This window comes from Hemiscyllium ocellatum, unplaced genomic scaffold, assembly GCF_020745735.1.
Source record: "Hemiscyllium ocellatum isolate sHemOce1 unplaced genomic scaffold, sHemOce1.pat.X.cur. scaffold_93_pat_ctg1, whole genome shotgun sequence".
NCBI lineage: Eukaryota > Metazoa > Chordata > Chondrichthyes > Orectolobiformes > Hemiscylliidae > Hemiscyllium > Hemiscyllium ocellatum.
Window position 1 is genome coordinate 2,717,398 of NW_026869319.1, and position 21,704 is coordinate 2,739,101.

The window sequence follows — 21,704 nt, forward strand, 5'->3', positions numbered from 1 at the left end:
TGCTTCGTTTCAGCCACGAGGACTCCGTTTATACATTTGACTCAGTGAATAAAGCTAAAAACTTTGTGAACACTTTAAAATGGACGGATTGGCCTGAAAACTACGGTTAATGTTTGTTCTCTTTTCTATTTTTCCCCATGTTTTTTCTTCCTTTTTTAAAATTCCTTTCTTTATCCCGAATAATTTCCTTTTTGGAAAGGGGGCAAAATACTTTGGAATAAGTTGTTACTTTATTTTAATAACTAGATTTTCTAATGGGAAATCTTGTGGATGTTCTTTGTTGTCTCTCCCCCTTTTTTGTTTGTTCTGCTTCTCTTTTAGTCACAAGTAGGGGTGAATTGAATCCAGGGATGAGTGGAGTGCTCATCCTGACTTTGTTTTTTTTTCTGTTGATTTAAGGATCATCTAGCTTTTTTTTTTGGCCTAAGTCTGGGGCACAGTCTGGGTTTGAAAAAGTTGTGAAGGAGAGGATGGGTGGGCTGAGTGCCCCCTATAGGCAGGGAGAAGAGTCTTCCATTCAACGTTTTATAGTTGGTTTTCTTTGTAGTTTGTTTGGTAGGAATAGTTGTTCATAGTTATGATAGAGTAGTTTTTTTGTATATATAGTTTTTCAACTCTATGAGTCTTTATTTACTTATGCTCTGTGCTTTATAAGCAGGCTTCTCCCTCTGAGGGGCTCAAGATTGTCTGAAAGGGGATATGGCTAAGTGTCTTATTAAATGGTGCACCTGGAATATTAGGGGAAGTCATTCGCCTGTTGAAAGGAGAAAAAAGTGCTTTCGAGACTTAAGAGGGAAAGGGTTGATATCGCTTTGTTGCAGGAACCCCACCTTGATGTTGGGGAACACCTGAAAGTACAACATGGGGGTGATGACCGGATATTCTTTTCATCCTTTACTAATAAATGTAGGGGAGTGGCCGTACTTATCCAGAAAACTCTTCCATTCACATTATTAGAGCCAGTGAAAGATGAGCAGGGACGGTTTGTTATACTTAAAACCTTGATACATGGGAATGAATATGACATTTTACACGTCTACTGCCCTCCAGTGCATCCCCTCAAATTTTTTATTCGTGCTTTCTCTAATTTGAGTGCTTTTGGAACACGGCACATTATTATGAGGGCAATTTAATTGTCTTTTGGATCGACAGTGAACAGGATACTTTGTGGTCCCCCAACTATTTCTTCGGAAGACAAGCAGGTTGTTGACTTATGCGAGAAGTTGGGGCTGGTGGATATTTGGAAATGTCTTCACCCTACCGGCAGGGACTTCAACTTTTTCGCAAACCCGCATTAATGTCACATGAGGATTGACCTCTTTCTGGCTCCCTCGGCTTTTCTGGATTCGATTATGGGTTGTAACATTGGAAATATTGCTACCTCTCATCACGCGGCAGTATATTTGGAGATAAAGGCCCAGGGTGAAGGGCTAGGTTTGCAGCACCGGCATTTGGGCCCTTTTCTCCTTAAGGATTCCAAATTTGAGCAATGCTTTTTGAAGGAGTTTCAGGAATTCTTGACTATCCACACAGGCATGGCTAGTGGTCCGTCCATGCTATGGGAGACTGCTAAGGCCTTTGCTAGGGGATTAGGTATTTCCTATTTGGCTAGCTGGAAATGACAGAAGGCGGAACAGCAGCGTCTACTTGAGATGCAGCTGAAAGCTGCGGAGGTGGCACATTTTGCACTGCCTTTGGTCACTAACCTACAGCAGATCACCGCCCTTCGGGCTGCCTTAAATTCAATACCGGCACAAAAAGGAAAGAAAGAACTTGCTTTTCCTAGACAAAGGCTGTTCGAATATGGGGAAAGGCCATGGAAGGATTTAACATATCTGACTCGGAAAAAGCGTGCTCCTCAATCCACTACTACAATCAGAGACAGCGCCGGGGTCCTCACATCCGATGCTAAAAAGATTAATGGGGATTTTCAGAGCTTTTACTTTGAAAGTAAACTCACCGCTCACCTCTCAGACCAGGTCTACAACTCATCTATGCCTTTTGGTAACCTACAACATCCTTCGTCACTATCCACAACGCCACCGACCTTAGTGTCGTTTGCAAATTTACAAACCCGTCCTTCTACGCCCTCAACCAGGTCGTTTATAAAAATGACGAACAGCAGTGGTTCCAACACCGACCCTTGCAGTACCCCACCAGTAACTAGACTCCAGGATGATCATTTCTCATCAACCACCACCCTCTGTCTTCTTTCAGCAAGCCAATTACTAATCCAATCTGCTGTATCTCCCACAAACCTATTCCTCCACAATTTGTACAATCACCTACTTTGGTGAACCTTATCGAACGCTTTGCTGAAATCCATATACAACGCATCAACCTGTTTATTCTGTTCTACCTGTTTCGTCACCTTCTCAAAGAACTCAATAAGGTTTGTGAGGCACAACCTACCCTTCACAAAACCGTGCTGACTATCCTTAATCAAATTATTATTTTCAAATGATTACAAATCCTATCTCTTATCCCCTTTTCCAATATTTTACCAATTACTGAAGTAAGGCTCACTAGTCTGTCATTATCGGGGTTGTCTCTACTCACCTTCTGGAACAGGGGAACCACATTTGCCTTCTTCCATTCTTCTGGAACTATTCCTGAAGACAATGATGATTTCAAGAGCAATACCAGAGACTCAGCAATCTCCTCGCTGTCTTCAAAGACGTTCCGATGATACATCCCATCCGGCACATGGGAGTTATCCATTTTCACGTAGATATAGATATCGCCCACTTTTCAAAAGTTGGCTTTTCACCACTTCCCTTTCCGAATGACCTACATTTGGACTTTGTTTCGCTAACCAAAGAAATCCGAAGAGGATTTTCACTTTTATGAAGAAAGCCGAAAATTTTTCCACACAAATTAGTGCTACTGCACTTTACACCATATCAACTTGCGAACAGTTTCGTAGGAACATTCTACTTTCTGATACCGAGGGGTACCTGTATATATCTAAGATCATGCTTAAATCGATTTGATACCTTTCTCTATCTTCCCTGAGTGTGGTCATTTTCGTATAGATGTTAATGGGATATGGGTATCTCTGACTGGACCACCATTATTCACTTTCCAAGTTGCCCTTGAGAAGACCTTGAGCCACTGCAGTCCATCTGTTTGATCTGATTTGATTTGATTTATTTTAGACAAATGTACAACGATATATTTGTTTTGCATGTAGTGCAGGCATATGATAGTAAACAAGAAAACAGAGATCATAGGGTACTTCGACAGAGTGAGGCATACATGGTTACAGCTTCACAGGAGGTGGGCAAAGCAAGATCGACATTAGCAAGATTAATATTATTTGATAAGTTAGAGATGTCAGTTTGTCAGTCTAATAATGGTAGGGAAGGAAGTGTTCCTGAGCATGCTGGTCCATGTTTTCAAACCTCTGTGTCTCCTCCCTGTTGGAAGAGGTTGAAGGAGATCATTACAAGCTTGGGAGAGATCTTTGATGTTGCCAGCCTTTCTGCGACAATGACAAGTATAAATGGATGGATGTACAGGGAGTACAGTAGGGGACGGAGGGACACAACCATGGGAGCACAGGGAGTACAGTAGGGGACTGGGACACAGCCGTGTGTGTACAGGGAGTACAGTAGGGGACTGAGGGACACAGCCGTTTGTGTCCAGGGAGTACAGTAGGGGGCTGAGGGACACAGCCGTGGGTGTACAGGGAGTACAGTAGGGGGCTGAGGGACACAGCCGTGGGTGTACAGGGAGTACAGTAGGGGGCTGAGGGACACAGCCGTGTGTGTACAGGGAGTATTGTCGGGTGTTGAGGACACGTCCTTCAGGAGCTCCAGTGTTGATTGTTATTGTGGAGGAGATGCTTTTACTTATCTTAGCTGATTGTGGCCTGTCAATCAGAAACCTGAGGATCCAGTAGCAGAGGGTTGAACTGAGACCAAGGCAGTAGAGCTTTGTGATTAGTCTGTAAGGGATAATGATTTTGAAGGTCGAGCTTTAGTCAATGAGCAGGAGTCTGGTGTAGGTGTCCGTGTTGTTCAAATGTACCAGAGATGCATGCAGGGCTCGGATATGGCATCTGTTGTGAACCCGGTACATCAGTAGGCAAATTATAGGGCAGCAGGGCAGGCTGGGAGACTGGAGGTGATAACCAGCCTTTCGAATGACTTCATGATTATTGAGGTCAGAACCAATAGGCGATAGTCTTTTAGGGCACGTTCCATGTGCTTTCTCACTTACGAGAATGATGATGACCTTCTTGAATCAGGTTGGGACTTCGGTTTCAGGAGGCAGAGACAGAAGTTGTATGTGAATACCTCTGACAGTTGTTCCACACAGTGCTCAGCCAGGAACACTGTCCAGGCCCATCACTTTCTTTGGTTTGACTCACTGGAAGACTGACCATGCCTGCAATGATGATAGCGGTTACAGGTACATTCTGGGGCTTTTGGGGCCGGTGTCAGCTCCCAGTTAGTGACAGTCACACAGTCATTTATTATTGACATCCCCTCTCCCACCTCCCTCCGTCGTCATCAACACACAGTGACCGTGGTTGGAGTGAGCATCACGCAGTCAGCGTTGAGGCAGTTTGCCATTAATAGACTGGGATCGTGCGCCATAACGGGGTAAATTCATAATAAAATGGTGTGCAGGGTGTCAGTGCCAGTGGTGCAAGGAGTGAAGACTTTGCAGATGTAATTCCAGTCAAGCCACTGCTTTAACCTGAATGAAGTCAGGCACCTTGACTGTTGTGCCTTTTCAATGGTGGACCGTCCTTAGGTAGTCAGGAAGTGCCATTTACACGAACCATCTGACCTGACAAGTTTCACTAAGTTTGCAGATGATACAATGATGATTGGATGGGCAGGTGATATTGAGGAAGTGGGGAGGCTGCAGAAAGAAAGGACAGTCTAATCTAAAAAAAATAGCAGATGGAACGCAAGTATGGGAACGTCTGAGATTATGCACTTCAGTAGGCAGAATACAGGCAGATACGATGTTCTAAAAGGCTTCATGCAATCTGAAGCACAAAAGAAGTTTGGAGTACTCGTCCTCTTCTTGTGGTTAATGTACAGGTTCAGTTGGCAGTTAGAAAAGCAAATACAATGTTAACATTCATTTCAGGAGAGCTAGAATACAAGATCGGAGACATACTGCTGCGAATGTAATGGGCTATGGTCAGACGAAATTTGGATGATTGTGAGCGGTTCTGGGGAAGGGTCTACGGGTGTTGGACATGATCTATCCTGGGAATGATGGCTTGTCAAATGAGCGGCAGTTGAGGGCTCTATGTCTGTACTCATGGAATTTAGAAGAATGGTGTGGGGGAACACATCTTTTTGAAACTGATCGATTACTGCAACGATTGATGCAGTTTGAGTATAAAAGATATTTCCACTAGTCATAGAGACGATGACAAAATGCAAAGTTTCAGAGTGAAGAGACAGCCCGAATAGCCTTAATTTATTGCTACATCGCATGCCCTTGTGGTCATATAGTCTATTATACAGTGCAGAATTGAAACTCTCTGACCTGCACTTGCAATTCTTGTATTTGTGTATCGATTTGACTTCACCCTCTGGTCAATGGTAACCCCTGTAATATGGACGGTGGGAGGATTCAGTGTCAGCCAGTAGCGCAGTAATGTGTTGAATACAAGAAGCTATCTGTGAATCTCACCTGCCAGGAGTACATTGTCTCTATGATGATTATCATTTTCAGTCGGGTATTTTCGAAGGTTCAATCCTGTTATGCTAGTATTATTGAATTTGACAAAACAGATGCAATTTATCACAGCACTCAGCAACAAGGAGTCATCGAATACTGAACACCCTTCTAATAACAGAAAGGTCTAAAATGTTCAGTATCAGAAACATTGCTTTCCTGTTCATGTTCAATCAGAAAACCTGCGCCATCAAAGTGCTCAACGTGGAACTTTTTAACCTTATTTTTTGGTTATGTGAATCGCTGGATGGACCCGCCATTTCCTATCCGTCCCTAGTTACCCTCTTGAGAAAGTGATGCTGAGCTGCCTTCTTGTACCGCTGCAGTCCACCTGCTGTGCGTTGACTCACAATGACACGAGGGAGGGAATTCCATGGTTTTGACCCAGCAACAGTGAAAGAAAGGTGATATATTTACAAATCAGGGTATTGGCTGGTTTGGAGGGGAGCTTGAAGGTGGTGTTCGCAAAAGTCTGCTGTCCTTGTCATTCTAGATGGAAGTGCTTGTAGGATTGGAAGCTGCTGTCTGAAGGTCTTTGGAGAATTTCTGCAGTGCATCTTGTAGAGAGTACACACTGCTGCTCCTGAACGTTGGTGGTGAAGGGAATGGTGCCAAGCAATTGGGCTGTATTGTTCTGGATGGTGTCAAGATTCTTCAGTGTCATTGTGGCTGCACTCATTCAGGCAATTGTGGAGCATTCCATCTCACTCCTGACTTGTGCCTTGTAGAAGGTCGGCATGCTTTGGGAAGACAGAAGGTGAGTTACTCGCGCAGTAATCCTAGCCTCTGATCTGTTCTTATATTAATGTGGCGAGTCCAGTTGAGTTTCTGGTCAATGGTAAGCCCAAGTGTATTGATAAGGTGGGGGGGGGGGGCGGAATTTTGTGGCAAATATGCCGCTGAATACCAAGTGGTTATATTGTTTCTTACTGGTGATGGCCATTGTCTGGCATTTGTGTGGTGCGAGTGTTACTTGTCACTTGTCAGCCCAAGTCTGGGTATTGTCCAGACCTTGTTGCATATTAGCATGGACTGCCTTCCATACCTGAGCATTTGCGAATGGTGCTGAACATTGTGCAGTCATTGTCGAACATCCCCACTTCTGACCTTATGATGGAGAGAAGGCCATTGATGAAGCAGCAGAAGAAGTTTGGACCTAGGTTTCATCCAGAGGGCCACTGAAGATGTTACCTAATATGGTGATGAAGCGTCTGAACATGGACATTCCAGGTTATGGAGCAAACCGACATCCACACTATCCTGAGGGACTACTGCAGAGATATTCTGGAACTGAATATCTCCAACAACAATGACCATTTTCTTATCTGTCAGGTATGACTCCAATAACGAAGTACTTGCTCGCAATATCCTTTTTGCTTGGATTCCTTGATGCCACATTTGGAAGAATGCAGCCTTGCTTTCAAGGGCAGGAATTCAGTTCCATTTTCTATGCTTGAACAAAGGCTGTGATGATGTCAGGAGCTGAGTGGTCCTGGTGGAACCCAAACTGAGTGTCACTGAGCAGGTTATTGCTGAGCAGGTACTGCTTGATAGCTCTGTTGATGAGCCCTTCCATCACGTAATTGATGATAGGGAGTAACTGATGAGGCGGCATTTGACTGGGTTGAATTTATCCTGCGTTTTATGTACAGAACATACTTGAGCAGGGTTTTCTCTCCCCCCCCCCCCCCCCCCCATTGCTGCACTCTCTATTGGACTAGGGTTAATCCTCTGGCTTGATGGTAATGGTTGAGTGGGTTATATGCTGGGCCATGACATTACAGATTGTGTTGGAGTATAGTTCTTCTGCTATTGATGGACTACAGCGTCTTATGGACGCTCAGTCTTGAGTCGCTAGATCTGTTGGATGTCTGTTCCATTTAGCATGGTGATAGTGCCACACAACACAATAGAGTTTATTCTCAGTGTGACCGTGAGACTTTGTCTACTCAACAACAGTGCAGTGGTCAGTTTTAGTGATGCTGTCATGGACAGATGAATCTGCTGTTGGTAGTTTGGTAAGAATGACATCAGGTATGATTTTTTTTCCCTCTCGTTCATTCCCTCACTACCTTCCACAGACCCAATCAAGTAGATATGTCCTTTAGGACCCGACCACCGTGATCAGTAGTACTGCTGCCAAACCACTCTTTATGTTTGACTTTGAAATTCTTCAGCCAGAATACACTTTGTGCCCTGTTCACAGTCAGTGCTTTCTCCAAGTTTTGTTCAAAATGGAGGAGTACTGATTCAGCTGAGGAATGAGGTTACATGGTAATCAGTAAGGCTGCTTTGCCCCCGTTTAATCTAAAGCCATGGGACTTCATGGGGTTTAGAGTTAATTTTGGGGGCTCGCAGAGCAACTACCTTCAGAATGCATCGCCCCCTCTGCTGAATTGGTCCTGAGCTTAGGCCAAGACATATCCAGTGATGGTGATGGTGGTTTCTGGGGTATTCCTGTCAGATATAATTTCATGAGCATGACTATGTCAGGCTGTTGCTTGACTAGTCTGCAAGGTAGTTGTCCCAATATTGGCACTAGCCTTCAGATGTTGGTAAGGAGGACTTTGCAGGTTCGACAGTGATGTTTCCAACTGACTTTTTCGGTGGTCAGTTAAGGGAGATAAACTGAGAGAGGATAGAAAGGGGAGCGACTGACAGAGTGGGTGAGGAAGCAGTGTTAGATGAGGGTGAAGTCAGACAGATCAGAAGACTGCATGAGGGTAGATCAATACGGACAGACAAAAGTTGGAAGTTTTCTTTAGAAATTCCTCGGAACTGAACTCCTTTTGTCTGGGTGCCATACCCTGGGAGCGCTGTGCTGATACTGGCTGTCATCCCAGATCATTTCTTTCCAATAATATCACAGAGCTGGGTTACTGACAGCTGAACAAATCCCAATAGACCAGTAGACTAGTTCCAAGGCGAAGGTGGATTTTTAAAATAAACTGTGCCATGAGCACCAGGAAATGATAACCCCAACCAACACTCCCACTCCACCTCCAGATACTGTGTGAGAGACTGGGCCAGAGAATCTCAGTGAGGGGGATCACTGACAGAGGGGAAATCAGCATCTCCGCGGTGGATCAAATAATGATTGATAAAGTTTGTACACCACTTTTCTCGTTTTCTAATCCACATTTCAATTTATAGAGCTCCATTTCAGGAGTGCACTTTTAACAAACTTATCTCTTTGTACTTTGCATATTTCGGTCTGTATAGAAAATCATTTTGTCTCTATATTTTGTATTGCATAAAAGCATTTCATTAATATTGTCCCTGCTAATTTCTCATTGTAGCTGTATCCTTGAATCTGTTCTTCATATGAGTTATAAAGAGTACCATTCCAATACTGATAACTAGGGAACATCATTGTACCTCTTCCCAGTTTGAACAGCCCTGTCCCCCAGTCCTCTCCATCTTCTGTCTTTTCCCCTTTGTCGTAATCACAATGTAATTGAAGTCAGTAAATGACACGCCATCACAGTTCCTTAACATGGATAACATCAACACCCACGCTTGTCCTCTCTGATTCTGGAATAACAATCTGAATTGTATTTGTCACGTACAATTCTCTGTTAACATATGCATGTCGTTTGATTGTTATAAACTTGTCTAAGGCACATGTTGCCATCAGATCATGGACGGAAGATGTTCTTTCAATGTTTTACTGATTTTGCAAAATGACTGATCAGTAATTACAGGATCGATTTGTCCATTTATGAGCAGAGAAGCATGTTTCTGTTCTGCTAAACCTCTGGCATTGTCTGTATATTCAATGCAGACGGCATGATTACACCAATCAATCTGCCATCTCCAACATTCCTTCCTTCAGTCACACACATATCACATCCAAAATGCATAAATGTTCATAGTTATTTTGAAGTTTAGTAAAACAGTATCAAATTGAAAGAGGTGGGCTGGAGCTATTTGTTCAGCGATTATGATTATGTGAGTTTCCATGGATCCTATAGATCTCTAAAAAGTTTCCCTCTTCTGTCAGTAAGGGAATGCGTTCAATTTGTTATCCCATAGTATGAGCGGGAGCAATACCCACACCATTAACAGATGTCAGTAGCTTCAGAGAGCGAGGGAGGAGAGATCAGAATCTGGAAACATTAGCCTGGAATGTTCCAACAATGGATCAGGATCTGAGAACATTCGACTGGAATGTTCCTGCAATGGACAGGAGTTTATCCTCGGATCTTTTCTGGCTTTCCCAGCCTTGGATATCATTAGCGTGACGGATTGGAGATGTACTGATAGTTATTCAAGCTGGTTACTATCCTATCCTTGCTATAGTTGGTGTTCCTGGTAAATCACTCTATCTGCCTAGTGAATCGGTCTGAACTGAATTGATGCAAATTTTGGAAAGGTGCAAGTCAATGATTTCAGTTCTAATCAAAGATTCCATTCCTTACAAATTATAACTAGCAAATGATTATATACAAATTACGCACCAATATGCGAGAATGAAACAGACTGTTCTCCTTGATTCATTTTTTCCTGCTCAAGTTTACATTTCCATACCCTCCCACTCACCAATCCTTTACAGTACCACAATCATGACATCCCAGTCTCCTTCTCAGCCTCAGTACAACTCCTGAATAAACCATCGTTTGAGCCTTTGCAATTCTACGCATAAAGCTGTTTCAAGTCCCTTCTTACCGCGTGTCGATTGCAAAATAATTGCAATTGTTACGCTGTTCTCTGCACAGAATTAGAAAGATGGGAAGACAGTGTGTGGTGGTTACGTCATTGGCTCATAATCTAGAGCCACAAAATAATAAACTGTTGATATCAGCTTGCCTCTTGCACAGTAGACAAGGCCATTCTTCCCTGGTCAGGTCTCCGTGTGACTGCAAACCCACAGTACTGTGTTTTACTCTTTACTACCCTGTGGAACAGCTGAACCAGCCATTCAGCTCAAGGTCGGCATGACATGCTGACCTGACCAGGGCTGCACACATCCCTTGAGGGAAGAATAAAAGAAAAGATAACTCCCTTCCTCTGCCTGTATCCCATATTCCTGCAGCTGATTTCCATTCAGGTAGGTGGGCATTCACTGTTTTAGATTATTCTTTGTGATTGAATCTCTCCCCAAGAGTGATGTCCATCTCAATTGGCACCTCTGGTCATTGCTTTATTGATGCTAACCTACAGATGTAAGGATGTTTTTAAAAATCCCCATCAGTGGCAGTGCATTGTAAATGATAGGTTTCCTGTGTCACATGAAGGAAATGTAGGCAGCTAAGTAAGGGAAAGGAATTATTGTGATCAACTCTGAAAGAGTTGTTGAGGCAGTGTTTGGGGTATTGTGGACAGATTTTATCGCCTTTATAAGGAGTGATCTCCTTACCACAGAGAGAATGAACAGAAGTTCCACCGGATTAATCCCTGGGATGATTGTACCATGAGGAGTGAGCAAAGGTTGATTAGTAGCGCTGTGAGATAATAAGAGGTGATTACATTGAACCTTGAGGTGGATGGACAATCACTCCTTATATTCTAAACGGACAATGAGAAGGTGATAAATTCCATGACTGTTGTTTCACTCAGGATGCATGATTCTGGATAGTTTAAGTGCCTCTGAGGATGGTGCTCCTACTCACCCCAACCCCCAATCCCCACGGCGATTGAGAGAGGTAGAGAGATCGGGGTTTTGAATAAACTCTCCCCACATTAATACAGTGCAGTTGGTGTGTGATCCTGCACTGAATGTCATATTATCCACCACGCCGACAGCAGCCACAATACCTATTCCCACCAGTTTCTGACTTTCATGAAGAACATGAATCCATATTCTCAGAGATGCAAGGTGCCTCCACAAGGTTTAGACAATAAGACTATAAGACATAGGAGCAGAAATTAAGCCAGTTTGCCCATCGAGTCTACTATGCCAAGCAATCATCGCTGATAAGTTTCTCAAACCCATTCTTCGACCTTCTCCCCGTAACCCTTGATCCGTTGGATAATAAAAAAAAACTACCTCCATATCAATTATAGGCAATGACATAGCCACACATGCTTCTCCGGCAATAAATTTCAAGATTCACCATTCCCTGGTTAAAGAAGATTCTCCTTATCAATTTTCTAAAAGGTTTTCCTTTTAAGCTAAGGCTGTGTCCTTGGGTCCTGGTCTCTCCTACCAATGGAAGCATCTTATGAACATCCACTCTGTTCAGGTCATTCGGTATTCTGTATGTTTCCAGTCTTCCTTCTAAACTTTATCAAGTATAGACGCAAAGACTCAAACATTCCTCATACAATAATCTTTTCACTCCTCTGACTATTCTCATCAAAATCTTCTGAACACGCTCCAGGGACAGCGCATCATTCCTGAGATATAGAGCTTAACTGCGCACGCAACACTCCAAATGTAGTCGGCATGAAACGCTCCAGATGTAGTCTGGCCAAAGTATATACAGCCTGTTCTTACATACAGTTCCTCACTTAATAGACGATATTAATAATAAATGCAATTGCCCTCCTAACTGTTGCCTCAACCTGCAAGCTTACCTTAAGAGAACCCTGCATTAGAACTCCCAAGTCCCTTTGCACTTCAGATTTCTGAATTTTCTCCCCATTTAGAAAATAGACCATACTCTATTCTTCGTGCCAAAGTGCATGACCTCACACTTTCCGACCGTGGAATTCATCTGCCAACCCCTTTACCTGGCCAATTCCTTCTTCAACCTCTCTGCCTCCTCTATACGACTAGTCCATCTGCCTATCTTTGTATCGTCTGCAAACTTAGCCAGAGTGCCCACAGTTTCATCATTTAGAATGTTAACGTAACAAGCAAAATGTAACGATTCCAACACTGAGTCTTGTAGAATAACTTTTGTCACTGGCTGCCATCATGAGACGGACCATTTTATCCCCACTCTCTGCTTTCTGTCAGACAGACAAGTTTCTATTCATGCCTCTACCTTGCTTCTAACACCACGGACCTTATCATACTAAGTCATCTCCTGTGTGACACCTTGTCAACGGCTTTCTTGGTGTCCAGGTGGATAACATCCATTGGCTGTACTTGATCGAGCCTGCTCATTTCTTCTTCAAAGATTTCCATTAAATTTGTCAGGCATGACCTTCCCTTAATGGAACAATGCTGAATTTGTCCTATTTTACCAAAAAACTTACAATTATTCAGAAATCTCATCCTTCACACGGGATTCCAGGATCTTATCCACGACCGAGGTTAAGCTATTCATTGTGGATTTCTTTTTGTCTTTTCTGACACACTCCCTGGATAAAAACTGATGTCACGTTAATGGGTTTCCAATGCTCTGGGATCATTCATTTCTCCAGCAATTCCTGAAAAATCACCACCATCACCTCCACCAACTCTTCAGCTATCCCCCTTATAACACAGACATTTAATCCCTCTGGTTCAGCTAATTTAACCAACTTTAGGCCATTCAGCATTTTCCTAGAATATTCTCCATGCTGGTGGACACCATACTCAGTTCTAGCCCCTCACTCTCCTGAATGTTGGAGATATTATTCGTGTCTTCCGCTATGAAACTGATGCAAAATAATTATTCAGTTCCTCAGCCATTTTCTTGTTCCCCACTACAATCTCTCAGTGTCATTTTCCAGGAATAAAATGCCTACTTTTGCCTCTCTTTTGTACTTTATATATCTTACAGGCTTCCTCTTTACTAATGGATAGCTTACCCCCATATTTAATAATCTCCCTCCTTTTTTTTTGGCCTCTGTCTTGTCTTCGTAAGTTTCCCAACCCTCTGGTTTCCCACTGCACTTTGACACATTATATGCTTTCTCTTTTGCTTTTATGCTATACCTGACTTCCCTTGTCAGTCATGGTCACCTCACTCTCCATGTCCCATGCCTCCTTTTACTCGGGGTAAATCTCTGCTGCATCCTGAATTACGGCAAAAATCTCCTGCCATTGATGCTCCACTGTCTTTCCTGCTGGGCCCTTCTACCAGTCAATTCTATCCAGCTCCTCTCTCATGCCTCTGTAATTGCCTATATTCAACTTTAATACCGTTACCTCTGATTCTAACTTCTCCATGTGAAATTGGAGAGTAAATTCAATCGTATTATGATCACTGCCTCCTATGATTTCCTTCACCTTAAGCTCCCTCACCTAGTCTGCCTGCACAAGTTGCACCAAAAAGGCATCTCATAGACATTTCAGAAATTCTTTTTCTTGCAAATCACATCAAGCTGAATTCCCAACCCACCTCCGTAATGAAATCCCACATGATCACTGTATCTTTGTCTTTCCTATACATCTTTCTAGCTTCTAGTGTATCTTGCACCCCAGCTCCTGACTACTGTTTGGAGGCCTGAACAGAACTCCAACTACTTGTTTTTACTTTTCGATTCCTCAATTCTACTGACACAGATTCTACACCAATTGACCTTACTTCATTTCTTATTATTGATTTAATTTCATTTCTTACTACTAAGACATCCCCTCTGCCCAACTGCCTGTCTTTTTGATAGGATGCATATCCTTGAATATTCAGCTCCCAATCCTGATCCAGCGATGTCTCCGTGATGGCCACCTGCCAATTTGTGTATGACTCACAAGCTTATTTATCATATTCCCTATACTGCATGCATTCCGACGTCACAGTTCAGCCCGGTATTAGCCATCCCTCTTCTCATCGTCATTTGTTTGTCCTGAAAGTTTGAAGTTTGATTGTTAACACTTTGCATACTCTCTGCATGCGTACTGGAGATTTGAATAACTTAGAGTCATAGAGTCATAGAGATTTCCAGCATGGAAACAGACCCTTCGGTCCAAGCAGTCCATTCCGACCAGGTATCCCAACCCAATCTAGTCCCACCTGCCAGCATCTGGCCCATGTCTCTCCAAACCCTTCCTATTCATATACCCATCCAACCGCCTCCTAAATGTTGCAATTGTACGAGCCTCCACCACTTCCTCTGGCAGCTCACTTCATACACTCACCACCTTCTGCGTGAAGAAGTTGCCCCTTAGGTCTCTTTTATACGTTTCCCCTCTCAAATTAAACTTATGCCCTCTAGTTCTGGACTCCCTGACCCGAGGGAAAAGACTTTGTCTTTTTATCCTATCCATGCCCCCCTATCATATTGTAACCCTCTATAAGATCATCCCTCAGCCTCCGACACTCCAGGAAAAAACAGCCCCAGCCTGTTCAGCCTCTCCCTGTAGCTCAAATCCTCCAACTGTGGCAACATCCTTGTCAATCTTTTCTGAACCCGTTCAAGTTTTACATCTTTCTGATGCGAAGGAGATCAGAATTGCATGCAATATTCCAACAGTGGCCTAAACAATGTTGTGTACTGCTGCAATCTGACCTCCCAACTCCTGTACTCAATACTCTGAACAATAAAGGAAAGCATACCAAACGCCTTCTTCTTGAGTTCTGCAGTCTTACTCCCTCCTTTACATCGGGTTTTCTAATTTTCCCTTTACCTGACACCACCCCACCCCCATTTAGCTTAATGTCCAGTCTGCAGCCCATAGGTATGCGATTTGCTTGGACTCTGGTCCCAACACGGTTCTGATGAAGACCGTACGATCGGAACAGTGCCCTCCTTCCCCAGTCCTGGTGTCAATGTCCCATGATACAACCCCATTTCTCCCACACCAAACTGTGAACCACGCAGTTTCCTGCTGACCCTGTGCTAATTAGCTCATGGCTCAGGCTGTAATCCAGAGATTATTTTCTTTTTGATTCTTTTTTCTAAATTAGCTCCAAGTTGTTCGCATACCTTAGCAGAACCTCTTCCCTAGTTTTATCTCTGTCGTTTTTACCTACACAGACCACGACCAATGGATCTTTACCCTCCCACTCCAAGTTACTCTGCAGCCCAGATGAGTTATCCCTTACCCAAACACCAGTAGGTAACGCAATTTTCAGGACTCTCAATACCAATCACAGAGAACAGTGTCTATGTCGCTAACAATATTATCCCCAATTACAATAATATTTCTCTTCTCTTCCCCCACTTGAAAGCTTCCCTCAACTCGGTACTGTGGCCAATCAACTCATCCTCCCTGCAATCCCCATTCCCATTCACACAGGGAACAAGACTCTTGAACCTGTTAGACACGGACAGGGGGTGCGGCTCCTGCAACTCTACCTCCTGGATCCCTCTATCTGCCTCACTCATAGCCAAACCCTCTGCTTTCTAACCACTGGCTGAATTTGCGTCAGTTGATCTAAGGAGTGTAACGGTCTCCTGAATCACAGCATCCAGGGAACTCTCCCCGTCCCTGGTGCCTCACAATGTTTGAAGCTTAAACTCGAGCTCATCGACTCTGACCAGAGTTCTGCTTGCATGCAACATTTACTCCAGACATGGTCACTGGGATCCACAGTGGGCTCCACCACTCCCGTATCATGGAGAGACAAAACATCACCCGACCCTCCATCCTTACTTTATTTAACTACTACTGAATTGCTCCTTTACAATTTTTAGTTGTTTTTGTACATCTGTTTATGCAAGTTGTAACCAATAAATTAACATGATTCAATTTAACACAGATTGAAAATTTAACACACTCCTTATTTGCAAATCACATCACATCCTCCCTTTGTCATTATCCTCCCTGCTCATTATCTTCTAAAAGAATTCTGACAGACCTGTCAGCGGGACCACTCCTTGATGAAGCCATGCTGACTCAGCCCTACTTTATCATGTACCTCCAAGTACTCTGCAATCTCATTGCTAGCAATGCACTCTAAATATCTAATAACGACCGATGCCATGCTAAACTGCCCTATGATTTCCTGTATTTTGTCTTTCTTTCTTCTGACACAGAGATTTTCCATTATCCATTTTCCAGTTCTCTGAGACTCTGTCTGATGATAGTTATTCCTGAACAGTCACGACCAATGGTTTCACAATCTCCTCCGCTAATTCCTTCAGAACTTTGGTTGTTATCCGTCCAGTCTGTGTGATTTATCCATTTTCAAACATTGTAGCTTCCCCATTACCTCCTCCACAGCGATCACTAACCCCATCCCGCACCCTTGACTCGCTTGGAGTTCTGCAATGTTCCTAGTGTCTACCATTGTGAAGATTGATGGAAAGTACCGATTCAGGTCATTCTCCAATTCTTTGTTCTCTATTTCTCTGTATCCAGCCTCAATTTTTGATTCTCCAATGTTCACTCTCCCCATTTATATATCTTAACAAAACTCCTGCAATCTCCTTTTCTAAAGCGAGCTAGCTTACATGTTCACCACTTTATTGCTTCTTAAATTGTCCTCTGCTGCTGTATAAAGGCTTCACAATCTTGGACAGGCTGAGTGAGAGCATTCCAGTTAACTGACTGTCGAAAATATACTAATATAACTATACTAATCCTATTGTCCATCACTGGGTAGCATGGTGACACAACATTGCTGCCTCACAGTGCCAGGGACTCGGGTTCAATTCCAATCCCTGGACCCTGTCTTGGTGGCGTTTTCACAACCTCCCCGTGTCTGCATTGGGAGAATTAACTTTTCAGGTTTCTGTAATCTACAGTATATTTGCTTGTGTTTGATGGAGAATTGCTGCAAATATGAGGGATTTATTGTAAAAGTGGCTCTGGTGCTCGGGCTTCCAGAATGCTTGGGAATCTTGCCCAGCTACTTATGTGAGTGTAAGTCTCTGATTACCTAGTCCGTCTCTCTCAACCCCTGAGTCCATCCGTCACTGCATACAGCCTTTCCTCGGGCCACCCCTGGATTCCCCACACCCCATTGCCTGGCACTGGATGCTCCCTACGCAGGGAGCCCACAAAGACACTGGGCACTTTCTGACCCGCTAGGGATGCGGGGTAAAGACCCTTGCATTAAAAGGAACAGAATAACTGAAATCCAATTCAACAACAAAGCAGAGTAAACAGGCTGAATGGCACCCATCAATTCTGACATTTTCTGGTCTTTTGGACTAACTTCTGTTTATCCTCGTCCGTATACAAAGAGATGCTCCATATGTATACCTGGTCACACAGGTTTGATGGAGGTGATAGATATCAGATCCTATGGTCATTGCGACTGATTCATTGGTTTCCACTTTGCTGGTTAATGAGGTCACATTTAAGTTTTTATTGTCAGGTCTATCCATTTTAAAGTAGAGCTCTTGCCGGAGTTGTGCTGAAAGGATACTTGAATGTTGGAGAGACGAGATTATGCCACGTGCCAGTGAGGTTAGCAATAGGAAGGTAGTACAGTTAAAAATATGGCCAAAGAGCTGGTTGGGTCGGCAGCACTTCCAATACGTGGATCATTGGGATTCCCGGGGCGGTAGGACATACAAAAGAAGGACGGGATACATCTGAACCAGCAGCAATCTCCGATATATGGGTCATTGGAATTTCTGGGTCAGTATGAAATAGACAAGATGGACGGGATGTACGTGAACTGGCAGCAATCTCCTGGCAGGCAGGTTTGCTATTGTCACTCAGGAGGGTTTAAACTAACGTGGCGGTGGGGGAGGGAGGGTGGAGCCAGAGCAGTACGTCTACAAGTACAGTGACTGAAGAGCAGTTGGAGACTAATCTCAGTACAGCTAAGTCCAACAACAAACTGGCAGAGGGGAGTGAACACAATGGGGCTGGATGTCTGATATATGCTGATTTTAATGTGAGCAGTATGACAGGCAAGACAGATGAGCTTGGAGGTTGCAGCTTGAATGAGTATATATAACTACGATGTAAATATTACAGAGAGTTGATTGAGAGAGGGATCAGAAAGCAGTCAATCCAATGGGTCCAGAGCGAGTTGACGAATGTGCAGCGAGACGGTTGTTTGAAGCAAGATAATTATCCAGCAGTTTATTCGAATTGGACAATGTGTGATGCAATGTACAGATTTAAGGAACAAGGGAGGAAACTGAAATTGTCTGTTTACAATATTTTCTGCTTTACTGACAGTCTTTTGTCATCTCCTGTTGCCAGAGAATAGACGAGGAGAATTTACATCAGGGAAACTCAAACCAAATGTCAAGTCAGGGATCTGATGGAGTTGGACTGAAGTTTATTTATGTCAATGCAAGAATTATTATGAGTAAGACCGATGAACTGAGAGCCTGAATCCATCCATGGGACTATGATATTGCGGCTTTACAGAGACCTGGTTGACAGGGCGAACGGACTGGTCGTTCAAAGTTCCAGGGTTTCATTGTTTTAGATGAGGTAGAGAGGAAGGTAAAAGAGGTGGACGAGTTGTTTTACTGATCAGGGAGAATGCTATATCTGCAGTTGAAGAGGACATACGGGGGGATCGTCCACTGCAGCAATATGGGTAAAGCCCAAAAATGGGATGGATGCAAACACTGCGTTACTATAATCCCTCCAACAGCTTCAGCGGGGTTGAGGAACAAGTATGTACGTAGATTAAGGAAAGGTGCATTAAAAACAGAGTTGTCACAGTGAGTGAGTTTAACATCCCCAATAATGACTGGGAGTCCCTTGGAGCAAGAGGCTAAGACGGGGCAGAATTTGTTAACTGCAACAGTATGTGGATAGTCCAAGGAGAGGAAGAGCCAGACTGGACCTCGTATTAGCTAATGATTCTGGCCAGGTGACTGACCTTTCAGTGGGACATAATTTTAGATAGAGTGATCACAGCTCCTTCAGATTTAAGGATTTGGAGATGCTGGTGTTGGACTGGGGTGTACACAGTTAAAAATCACGCAATACCAGGTTATAGTCCAATAGGTTTAATTGGAAGCACACGAGCTTTCGGAGCGACGCTCCTTCATCAGGTGATAGTGGAGGGCTCAATCGTAACACAGAATTTATAGCAAACGTTTACAGTGCGATGTCACTGAAAGTATACATTGCAAATTTGATTGCCTGTTAAGCCTTTCATCTGTTAGAATACAGTGGTAGTTTCACTTCTTTCATGTGTAAATCACGAAACCTTTTCTTTACAAAGTTGCATTCTCGGGTTAGCTGTGAACAATGGTGATAGCTAGACGATATGTTGAAGGTGTTGGCCCCCTGTGTTCTCTGTCTGTGCCCTAATGCTTAGATTGATTCTAATCTAAAAAGTGAGATAACGGAGTTTTACATAAATTCATGCAGTTTTTGAGCAAAGTACAATGTAACCCTGCAAGTACAAATTCACCCCACAAAATATATGTGTGCCTGTGGGTCTTTGTCTGTCTGTGTGTGTGTGTGTCTGCCTGGGTTGGGGATTGTGAGTGTGAGTAAGTGTCTGCGTGTGTGTGTAGTGAGTGCAGAGTGTCTTAAGTCTGTGAGGGAGTGCATGTGTGTGTGTGTGGGGGGGGGGTGTGTGCCTGTAAGGGTGTGTGTGGGTGTCTGTGTGTGCGTCTGTGTGTATGTGTGTCCATGTGTCCGTGTATATGTGAGAGTATGTGTGTGCAGGAGTATCTGTGTGTGTGTGTGTGTGTATAATGCAATGTGATCACCTATAATGTGACATGAACCCATATGCCCGGAGGCATGGTACATTGGGGAAACCGAGCAAAGGCTACGACAACGGATGAATGGTCACCACACAACAATCAACAGACAGGAGGGTTCCCTCCCAGTTGGGGAACACTTCAGTAGTCCATGACACTCAGCCTCGGCCCTTCGGGTGACCATCCTCCAAGGTGGACTTCGGGAGAGGCAGCAGTGGAAAGTGGCCGAGCAGAGGCTGATAGCGAAGTTTGGTACACATAGGGAGGGCCTCAACCGGGACCTTGGGTTCATGTCACATTATAGGTGATCACCATTGCATTATACACACATACATACAGATACTTCTGCCTACACACACACTCTCACATATACACGGACACACGGGCACACATACACACAGATGCGCACGCAGACACCCACACACACCCTGACAGGCACAAACACCTCCACACTCAAACATGCACCCCCTCACAGACTTAAGACACTCTGCACTCACTACACACACACATACACTTTCTCACACTCACAACCCCCACCCCAGACAGACAGACGCACACAGACATACATACACAGACAAAGACCCACAGGCACACATATATTTTGTGGGGTGAATTTATACTTGCATGGTTACATTGTACTTTGCTCAAAAAACTGCATGCATTCATGTAGATCTCTGAACTCAAAAACCGCATGAATTTATGTAAAACTCTGTTATCTCACTTTTTAGATTAGAATCAATCTAAGCATTAGGGCATGGACAGAGAACACGGGGTCCACCACTTTCAACACATTGTCTAGCTATCACCATTGTTAACAGCTAAACAGAGAATAAAATCTGATTGAAGATTTGTAGCTCGGGTATCCGTTGTTGTGGTTCTGCTCGCCGAGCAGGAAGTTTTTGCTGCAAATGTTTCGTTCCCTGGCTAGGGAACATCATCAGTGCTGTTGGAGCCTCGTGTGAAACGCTGCTTTGATGTTTCTTCCTGTATTTATATTGGTTTGTTCTTGCCGCTTCCGGGTGTCAGTTTCAGCTGCAGTGATTTGTATGTGGGGTCCAGGTCGATGTGTCTGTTGATGGATGTTCTTGCCGTTTCCGGGTGTCAGTTTCAGCTGTAGTGGTTTGTATATGGTGTCCAGGTCAATGTGTCTGTTGATGGAGTTTGAGGATGAATGCCATGCTTCTAGGAATTCTCTGGCTGTTCTCTGTCTGACTTGTCCTATGATAGTGGTGTTTTCCCAGTCAAATTCATGTTGTTGGTTGTCTGAGTGTATGGCTACTAGAGATAGCTGGTCGTGTCGTTTTGTGGCTAGCTGATGTTCATGGATGCGGATTGTTAGCTGTCTTCCTGTTTGTCCTATATAGTGTTTTGTGCAGTTCTTGCATGGTATTTTGTAAACTACGTTAGTTTGGCTCATGCTGGGTATTGGGTCCTTTGTTCTAGTGAGTTGTTGTCTGAGCGTGGATGTTGGCTTGTGTGCTGTTATGAGTCCTAAGGGTCGCAGTAGTCTGGCTGTCAGTTCTGAGACGCTCCTGACGTATGGTAGAGTGGCTAGTCCTTTTGGTTGTGGCATGTCCTCGTTCCTCGGTCTATCTCTTAGG